At 35.9% G+C, this 9894-nt stretch overlaps 1 long non-coding RNA gene across 1 annotated transcript; it reads left to right on the top strand.

Annotated features, from left to right (window-relative positions):
* Positions 1 to 8346: 8346 nt before the first annotated feature.
* Positions 8347 to 8512, top strand: LOC109581583 (uncharacterized). The gene is made up of 2 exons (XR_002184684.1): positions 8347 to 8421; positions 8479 to 8512. It is a non-coding gene; the product is annotated as an uncharacterized LOC109581583 (long non-coding RNA).
* Positions 8513 to 9894: the final 1382 nt, after the last annotated feature.

Raw genomic sequence — 9894 nt, forward strand, 5'->3', positions numbered from 1 at the left:
GAGATGAAGATAGGTGTCACATTTTAAATGGATCATGTTTGAATGATCGTATCATTAATGCTGCTCAAATTTTACTGAAGCGAGACTATTTTGTTGGTGGATTGCAGCATCCTGTTAATGGGCAGCGTTATAAAATTAAACCAATTTCAAAAACAAATACTGAATTTGTTCAGATTTTGCAAACAGGTAATGCAAATATGCTTACTTGTTGACTTTGAATTCACATAATCATAGTTTGAAAATTGTGTTGAGCAAATTTTTATTAATTTCTGGTACTTCAAACTGAGTATGTATTCTAATTACCAGTAATCGTGAAGTCTACTACTATGACAGTGTAGCTCCAACTCACTTTGCTAATGCTACAATTCTACAAATTGATAATATAATGCAAACAATTGATTCATTCATTAGAGTTATAAGAGTACCAGTACAACAGCAAGAAGGTTCAAAAGATTGTGGCTTGTTTGCAGTAGCGTTTGCTATGGCTGCCTGCATGGGAAAGGAACTAAGTGAAGTGTGCTTTGATCAAAAAAAGATGAGACAACATCTGATTTTTTGCATTGAAAGCAAAAGAATAGTAGCTTTTCCTGAAAGGAAAGTTCGGCATTCATGTTCAAAGGAATCTACTGTTATTATCAATGTGCAATGTTCGAGTCAAATGCCTGAGTGCTTTGATGATAAAATGATAGAGTGTGGATGTTGCCTATCCTGTTATCACAACAAACGTGTAACTGTAATTGATGAAGATGGTTGGAAATGTAACAATTGTGCTATGAAAAATAATTAGCATTTAATAATCTTTAACTCATTTATTAATTGTAGTTCATGATAATTATAATCAGTTCATTGTATTAAATTTAAAAAAACTGTCGTTAGACTAACTGTTTCCTAAATAATAATTAATCAATGCTGTTAGAAATATTTGTACAGTTGTAACTTGTAATACATTATCCTAGCTCAGCCATGTCCTCTAGCTCTACACCACATAGATGAGTCATTCATGGGTGATGCCACCTTCCGGCATCATTTCAACACATCATGTCACTATTCTTAGGATAGCCTTTCATGGTCCTCTTCCAGGACATATAGTGGTGAATTCAAAAGTTTCTATGCACATTATATTATCAAAATTTTAAGTGTCAATACACGAACTAAGTATATCTCATAAAAGGAAGAAAATGCTGGTCCCTGTTCATCAGGGTCAGGCTAGATGCAATCTACACTCTAGTCACTCCACAATTGAGCTTTCTTCATGTTAGTTGATGCTCACTTAATTCACATTAACTCCCTAGATATGAGTTAAAAAACCTGAAAACAAGTGAAAAGAAAATAGTACATAAAATAGTACCTGAAAGTAATAACCACCATACCAGTTTTAAATGGTTAAAATTAAATTAGATCTAAGTAATGATTATTGATCACACAACCAAGCACTTTCAATAATGGCTATGGCAATAAGTAGGGAACTTAAACTGTTCAAACTTGCTGAGCTTTTAGACTAAAGGTGCATCTATATTGCTACGAAAAAGGACAGCTAAGATGTTTGTAAAAAAATTTTAAAAAGACACGTGCTGATTAACAATTTTTTTTTGACCAGGAAAGAATTTTTTGACCCACCGGACTGTACCAGCTCTCATTTTTAAAGAAGAAAAGGTAGAGCTTTAATCTTCGATATCCTGAATGAGCTTTTATAGTTGCACCTATTCATGAACAAGTTAGTCTCTTTTGTCTAGGAACTACTTGTACCAGTGGTTGATAATGCATGGTGGCTGAACACTCATGGCACATAACAAGCCGGTTCAGGGAGAACTCAGTGTAGTCTTGTAAGCCAGGCAATTCCCAAGCTTTGACTTGTATAACTATAGTACAACTGATATTCTCTAATTGTTGCATGCCAGTCAAAACTCAAAAATTGACTAGAAAATTAACAAAAATGTACTTAAATGCAATATCAAAATACAATGGCTATACATTGTGTTCCAGAGCTAATTACACTTTCGACAAAACCAATGTTTGGTTTTTGGATTCTTCTTTAATCTTACACACTTTATATGATACAAATTTAGGTAATAGTTACATATGATTTAAGGAAACATATGAAGGTCATGACAGCAATTTCTGCATGTGTATACTGGGTTATGCTTTTATCTTACAACATCTTTTACAAGGAACCAAGCATCATTAAAGAAGTATTGACAGATAACGTGCTCATCGACATTCTCGCCTAAAATAGCATCTGGAAAATTTTCAGGTCTGACATCAACATCTGTCTCTTCAATCAGCTTCTTCGAATTCTTAAGAAGCATTGTAGCAATTTCATCACAAACAAACCAACCTAACATAACTCGGAAAAACATTAATAAAAGCGGTAAACATGTTACTTCTTTTTTTAGCTGATGTGTGAAGTTTTATGAAGAGAACAACTTTGTCCCTTTGTCCTTCTTTTCAATGGAAGACCAATTAGAGTTGATTCATGACCTTTAGGCCGCCCTCTCATACAAATTATGGGTGGAAGAGAAATTTCTAAAAATGTGTAACAATCTTCACAATAATAATAATAACCTTCAAGAGAGTTATCCTTTTGTAATTGATTCTTCTATTCAGAAATTGAAAGAGCTGTAATTGTTGGGTTAAGAGCAACAAAATGAGGAAAATGGGTTATTAATGCCTATACATGAGCAATGATTCAACTTTAATATATGCATGCATTGCAGAAAATTACCCATTTTAAAATAAAGAACGTAAATTCTATATTATATTATGGCAAACTTTGTGAAAGCAGAAAAACAGACTGCATAGATAAATGATGCTAGTAAAAACAGGCCAGGATAAAGATATGTCACTAAGTATGCTAAAACTAATAAACCCTATGAACAATAACTAATTTCCTGGAACATTACTGTAAACGTATTTTCTTATTTTTTAAATGAATCAAAATTGACCTCACCATTTTACTCAGAAGGCTATTGTTGTTGACACGAATTTGTGCTAATAATTGGAAACAAAGGTACCGCAGTTTGCAGTTGACTCTGAACACCAGCTTAGCTAGCTGTGTGTTAGCCCCAACTACATTAGCACCTTATCACTCACGTGACTGATTATACCACAGGCTGTAAGGTGGCAGTATCGTATTTTCTTGGGCCTCTCATCATTGGAAAGGCTGACCAGGCAGGCCAACAGGTGAATAACACGAGAAACCAAGCCTCTAAGGTACAAAGGGGTTTGCAAAATCTAAAATAGTTCTACACCGAGGCTTCACTGTAATCTGGCGCCTGGTCTAGTTATAATTACTGATTGTATATGTTTCAACAGTCAGTCACTTGTGCTCTTATGTTTCTAGGATATTGTGCTACCTAGTCAAGCCACAGCTTGTAGCCCAAAAGAGGATCTACATTATTCGGTAAAAATCATCAATCAGTCTCGTAAATCGAAGTATGAGGTGCACAGGCTTTGTGTCAAAAAGAAATTTGAGACTATTGCGGAATTGAAAGAAGAATAAGTGAAAGCATTTTGTGATGAAATAGGCAATAGTCCACCAGAGCAAGTAGGATATTTTGAGCCTGGGCATGGAGCGAAAGGTAAACAGAGGTGGCTAAATAATGGAGAAGACTTAAATGACATGTATAATATTCACTCAAGTTTTCAGGAAGTTATGCTTTGGACTTTCAAAATTATGACTTGGCACACCAAACCTCAAAGCATGCACGCTCAGCAGAGGACTTGACTGATGATATTACTTCTGGAGCTCCATCAACTAAGGTTACATGTAGTGAAGCTATATCAGAGAAGCTTAAGGAAGTAGATGAGATTGTTAAACAACTTTCAGGTATACATGAAGCCACTGGTAATTACACGATGGAATAATTGAGAACATGGGCACATCTCATACAGATGAAGAAACACACTTCAGTAGATATTCCTCCGGATAAACCTTTTTTTGCCCAGTCTTCTAAGCGAAAACTTTCTCACACTAACACTAATTCTACATCTCGTTTGAAAGTAATATCAATGCGTGGCAATTGTAGTGATTAATTAAGAAAGCTCATGACTTATTTGATATCGGTGCAATCACTAAGGAGCAATATGATGATCTTCAAAAAAACATTTTTGACGACCTCAATGGTATGAGAAAGTGACAAATCTTAATCTATTGTATCATTCATTTATTCATAATCATTTATTCATGATCAATCTTAATTCTTTACAATTAATTCGTAATTGAGCCAATAATAATGATGATAAAATAGCAATAGTTAGTTGTGTTCATTGATAGTAATAGTAGTGATAATAATAAAAATAAATAACACCATTATCAGTGGTGATGCTTTCAAATGCTGCTGATAATAAGGTCATAGGTGACGGAACTGCTTGCAAAAATTCTTCATGTTCCTTAAGATAATATTTTACATAACTGAAAGCTTCTTCAGTTGGATTATAATCGGGGCTGTAGGGTGGTAAGTGAAGAACAAGAATTCCAGCATTATTAAGAATGTGAACTACTGAATTAGTGCAGTGAATTGATGCATTGTCCATTACTAAAATAGACCTGTCATTCAGACCATCAAATGGAAGCATGTTAGGAATGACCTTTCCCCTGATGAAGTCACAAAAATGGTCTAAATTGACACTCGATTGATAAAATTCATAAGTTATCAAGCCTATGGTGGATATTGCTGCAGTGGCATTGATCCTTTTTCCTCTTACTACAAACGATGTTGTATTGCTCTTTCCCCTCATAATGAGTAACCATTCTTTTTTATAAAATTCCTACGGTCTGCAACAGTTTCATCCACCCACACAAAGAAGTGATTTGGAAATGTCAGAGCATGTGCCATAAAGTGACTTCGTAATTGCAAACTACTTTGTGTTGCAACAGACTATATTTTTTTCCTAGTCATACCATACCTCCTCAAAAGTCTGCAAATAGTAGACAAGGACACTTTAGTTCCTGTAGCTTCTGCCACAGCTTCACAAATTCATGTTGCTCCACTCTGGGGTTTTCTAACACCATACTAATGACAAAAAGCTCTTCATAGTCAAAGCATAAAGTGATGGATGGACATCATGGGGCCTTCTTTGATGCAGCATTCCCTGACGCAGAAAAGATTTTCATTACATTGTATACAGTCCCTATGCTAATACACAATGCCTGGGCTGTGGTATGATAATCGTGATTTAAAGCAACACAGTGCCATACAGTTCTCCATTGCAGGTCACATGAGTATGTTTTTGTCCTGCTTGGCTTAGAAGACATTACCCATTAAAAGATCCATGATCTCACTTGATCAGTGTTGAGATCATGTGATCCCACAGAAACCAGAGGCCCTGTTCAAAGCGAACTGCAAACAGCTCTATATACTAGTGAATACAAAAGTCTCCAGTAGAAAATTTGTACCAAGTATAACTAAAGCTTTACTACAATTCTTTTTCGTGTTCTTTGGTTTTTATGACAAAGAAGTAACAAAACAAACTTAAAGCAGTAAAGACAACAGTCATTTATTATGACTATTTTGATGTTTCTATTGAAAAACAAGATTTGTATGTGGTTCTTTATCAAACTGGTAACCAAAGTGTATTCATCATTTACAAATGTTTGTGGGGAATCCATATTGGTAGACAGTTAAAAAACCTTTGAGTCAAAAGTGCAAAAACAGATCCAACATACTTTCTGCATACTTAATGAAGGGGTGGGGCTGAATGTTTTTAGTTATAAACTCCAAGATTTTGCATCACAAGTCCCAAAAACTGCAATAATGTGCTTAATACAATAATTATCCGCCTCCAAGATGGCAGCAGGAATGGTTGAACACCACTCGCAATCAGCAGTCTCTCCTGGCTGTCATTCTCTGGACTGGGGCTCGATTGACTCTATACTACACTCAAGACTCTCACTACTCCGCTCAGAATTAATCTCTGACGCCATCACTGTTGTTGAGGCTGGTCATACTTTCTCCTCAATTGTCTCTTCGTTATTGAGCACATGTTCTGCTGTTCATAATAAGAGAAGCTCTGGACCTCACCGCCCTAGAGCTACAGACAAGCAGTTAAGTGCCATCACTAAGAAGAAAAACTCTGTCTGGAAGGATTTCCGTAAGGACCCAAGTGGTTTCCTGAATGCTGTCCATGCTCACAATAAATTTCTCTGTACTTCCCGTCAGTCCTACCACCGATCTGCTGTCAAACAAGAGAGGGCTTTCTGAGCAAACCCATGGGTGTTTGCGAAATCAGTATGTAACTCTAAAGCCAACGTTGAACCTGCATTCTCTTCCCAACAGTGCTTTGAGTTTTTTGAGAACTCTTTTAGTTCCTCTTGTGGACCCCCATATACCAGTCTACCTACTTGGGTTGAGGCACAATACAGTACAATTGAAGTTAATAGTCCTTTTAATATGTCCGCTATTACTCCTGCAGTAATGAAGAAAGCGTTAAGTATATGCTCTAATGGCTCATCACCTGGCCCAGATAAAATCAGCTATTTCCATCTGAAGAATCTCCCTTCTACTCACCATTTCTTAGCCACTCTGTTCTCAAAGATTATCCTCCCCTGCCATAAGGCACCTTCATCATGGTGTGTAGGTAACCTTATTTTAATCTATAAGAAAGGAGACATCACTTGTCCATCAAACTTTTGTCCAATCGCCTTAACATCTACTGTTGGCAAACTGTTCCATTGTATTTTAGCCAACAGACTTGAGCGCTATCTCTTACAAAATGGCTATATCAATCCTAACCTTCAGAAAGGGTTTATATCTGGTGTTGATGGTGTCCTTGAGAATATCCTTTCACTGAACTCTATCTTAAACATTTCAAATTGTCATAACTTACCACTCTTTATGACATTTATAGATTTGAGGAATGCTTTCGGTTCAATACACCATTCACTTATCAATGATGTGCTGCATACTGTCAATCTACCACCTATCATCCTTTACATTACCAATCTCTACTCTAAGCTATCAGCCTCTATCATCACTCGTCAGTGGTCCACCCCCTCATTTAAAATCTCAAGAGGAGTTTTTCAGGGTGACACCCTCTCTCTCCCCCCTACTATTTCTGTTATGTTTTCAGCCTATTATTGATTTTATCAATGACTTACCTTTTGAAGGTTTCAAGCTGAAACTCCCTCTAAACCGTACTGATGGCTTCCCACCTGTTAATTCATGCATTTATGTAGAATGGCAGGAGGAGACCTCAACTGAACCGGCTGGGTGGTACCACTGTACCGTTGTGGAATATAATTCCGACTCTCGAGCAGTCCTGAAATACCGAGAACCTGTATCAGCATTATGCCAAATCTGTTGAGGAACCCTGACTTTAAGTATTATTGGCAATGTTACTTTGGTTTATATTGAACAATTCTTGTCTTTCCCAATGCATGTATGTATTTTTAATAGGTATTGCATATTTCTGTCATCTCATATTTGTGTTTCTTGACTCCTGTCCTTGTGCATCTTTGTCCCCTTCCTCTCCTTTACCTTTCTCTCCTCAAACACACGTATGCACATGTCCAACTTCTGCTCTTTCCCGTTCCTTTGATAGGTCTCTCACTTGTCTTTGTGTTAACATAGTTTTAGTATCAGTAAGCAAATGTAAATACCATGCACATACATTAATGTGTAAAAACATTATTATTACTATTATTATTTTATAGTACATTGGTATATCACAGACATTGTCATTTGCTGCGATGTGGGAACAGGAACGTAAATGAAGTACTAAATGAATTGTAACAGTAAGACACAATGCACACTATAGTGCTCTTGTGTACAGTGCATGTACTGAGAGTGAGAGGGAGTATAATATCTTATTGAATCCATGTACATTTGATTGTTTAGGATTAATGTCCAACAAAGTAACATTTATGCTGTGTTGCATTGGCAGAAGCATAATGGTGGTAAGTGATATGAAATGTACATGTATTTAAGTCAATGGATTCCTGGGTAATTGTAATCATAGTTGTCACAGGCCTACATCATAACACTGACTTAACTAATAGAGTAAAGGCACAGGTACAGCATGAATGCAATTGCCACTATGTTTCAAATAAACAAATTATCAAAGCCATTAAAATTACTGACAATCATTACTTTTGTAATACAGTCAAACTTGTCTATTCCGGACACCTTGGGACCCAATAAAACCGTACTTGTTATAGGGGTGCCCTTATTTTAGAGGTTCATTAATACACATTACTATTGCATTGGGACTGATACTACCTGTCCAGGTATTCTTACTTTAGACTGTCCACAATAGTAGGTTATACTTTAAATTTGAATTATCATTACAATTTATTGCGATGCACCTCTCTTTCTTTTTATCCTTTTTCTTTCTTTTAGTGCCTCAATCTTGCAGTGTACCTCTATCTTGCATTGGACCAAGGTACTACTGATGTCATCACATAATGAGTCTTGCATAATTCAAGTAAGCTCCAGTACATAATTTTTATTTCCCTTGTTATGTGTCTCTCTGTGGTTTTAGGACAAAGGTGTCAAGACAACACTAAGACTAAAAACTTATGTATGAATTATTATTGTTCTAATGAAATATTTGGCAATTTGCAGCAAATGACCTTCAGTATGCAACACGCAGCATAAAAGTGCAAATGAATTATTGTTGTACCATACATTGTCAGTTGTATTCTTTTATGTTATTTTTTTGGTTTAAATTTCCAAAAAATATTTTTAAATATAATTTGTTACTACTAGAATAAATGATCAATTATCAAATGGCAGGTATAGTCGGACGCTTGTTTCATATTTTGTCACTGTCAAAACAACTTTCAATTATCATGATAAGATAGTCCTATGATAACTAAGGTAGCATACCATGATAGCAGTCCAGCTCTCTTGCTTTAAGTTTTTAAATATTTTTTTCCTACATTTTTGGCCAATAGGTATGATCAGATGAAACTCTCTACCACCGGACAAGTGTAAAAACCTAGGCTAAAGTAGTTTTGTCCTCATAATAACAGTAAAGGCAATATTTCTGCACATCTAGAGTCCTTGATAGAGGGAATGCAGTAGCTCTGTGGTCCTTGGATATCCTTGTGACCATCATCATTTTGCTTAGGGCAATTAATTTCACGCATGCGCAAAACAGAGGATATTAAACTTCGTTGGGAGAAGAGAAAGAGAAGAGTTGAAGGCTGATTATTGAAGAGGTAAGAGCCACGATGCAATTTATGGCTTATAATGGTAAATAACATCATATGAAGAGGGCCTCAGTGATTATTGGCCACGAGATGAGAGGTGCTGTACTATTTGTCACTTCCAGTTGTGACAATGATTTTGGCATAGCTTAGACTATAATAAAATTAGTACAAGTTTTGATTAAAATCCATAGTATACGGTTATTGAATTTATGTAGATCTTGGCCTATAATTAAAAAAATTTTATGCAGAGTTTTTAGTTTTGAATATTTTAAAAAGAACACTGGCCACACCCGAATGTGCAATAATTAATTTGATTGTTAGATTATTTGTCATTATTTTTATAGGCTTATGGCTGCATACATACCTGCACCGAAGGATAGGGTACTGTGTGCAACACGCAGTCATCAAAGACAACAGCTGACATTAAATGTGACCATAATTGACAAAAGGTACCTTATGGCGGGTAGCAAAATTTGTCTTTATAGCCAAAATAATCCAACTTCCTGAGCTCCAGTGATCATAAAATTACTCCATTGGGTGCAAAAAGTTACTATGTAACTTTTAGAAACAATGGTTGTCCAAAAGAGCACCCACAGGCTGATATTTTTGATTATAATGATGAATTTTAAAATCCGCCATAAGGTACCTTTTGTCAATTATGGTCACAAATTATTGTCCCAGTGCATATAAGCATTGGTCAAGTGATGCAATGGACTAGGCCTTAGATGCTGTATGAATAAAGG

This window comes from Amphimedon queenslandica, unplaced genomic scaffold (assembly GCF_000090795.2).
Source record: "Amphimedon queenslandica unplaced genomic scaffold, v1.1 AMPQUscaffold_13432, whole genome shotgun sequence".
Classification (NCBI taxonomy): Eukaryota; Metazoa; Porifera; class Demospongiae; order Haplosclerida; family Niphatidae; genus Amphimedon; species Amphimedon queenslandica.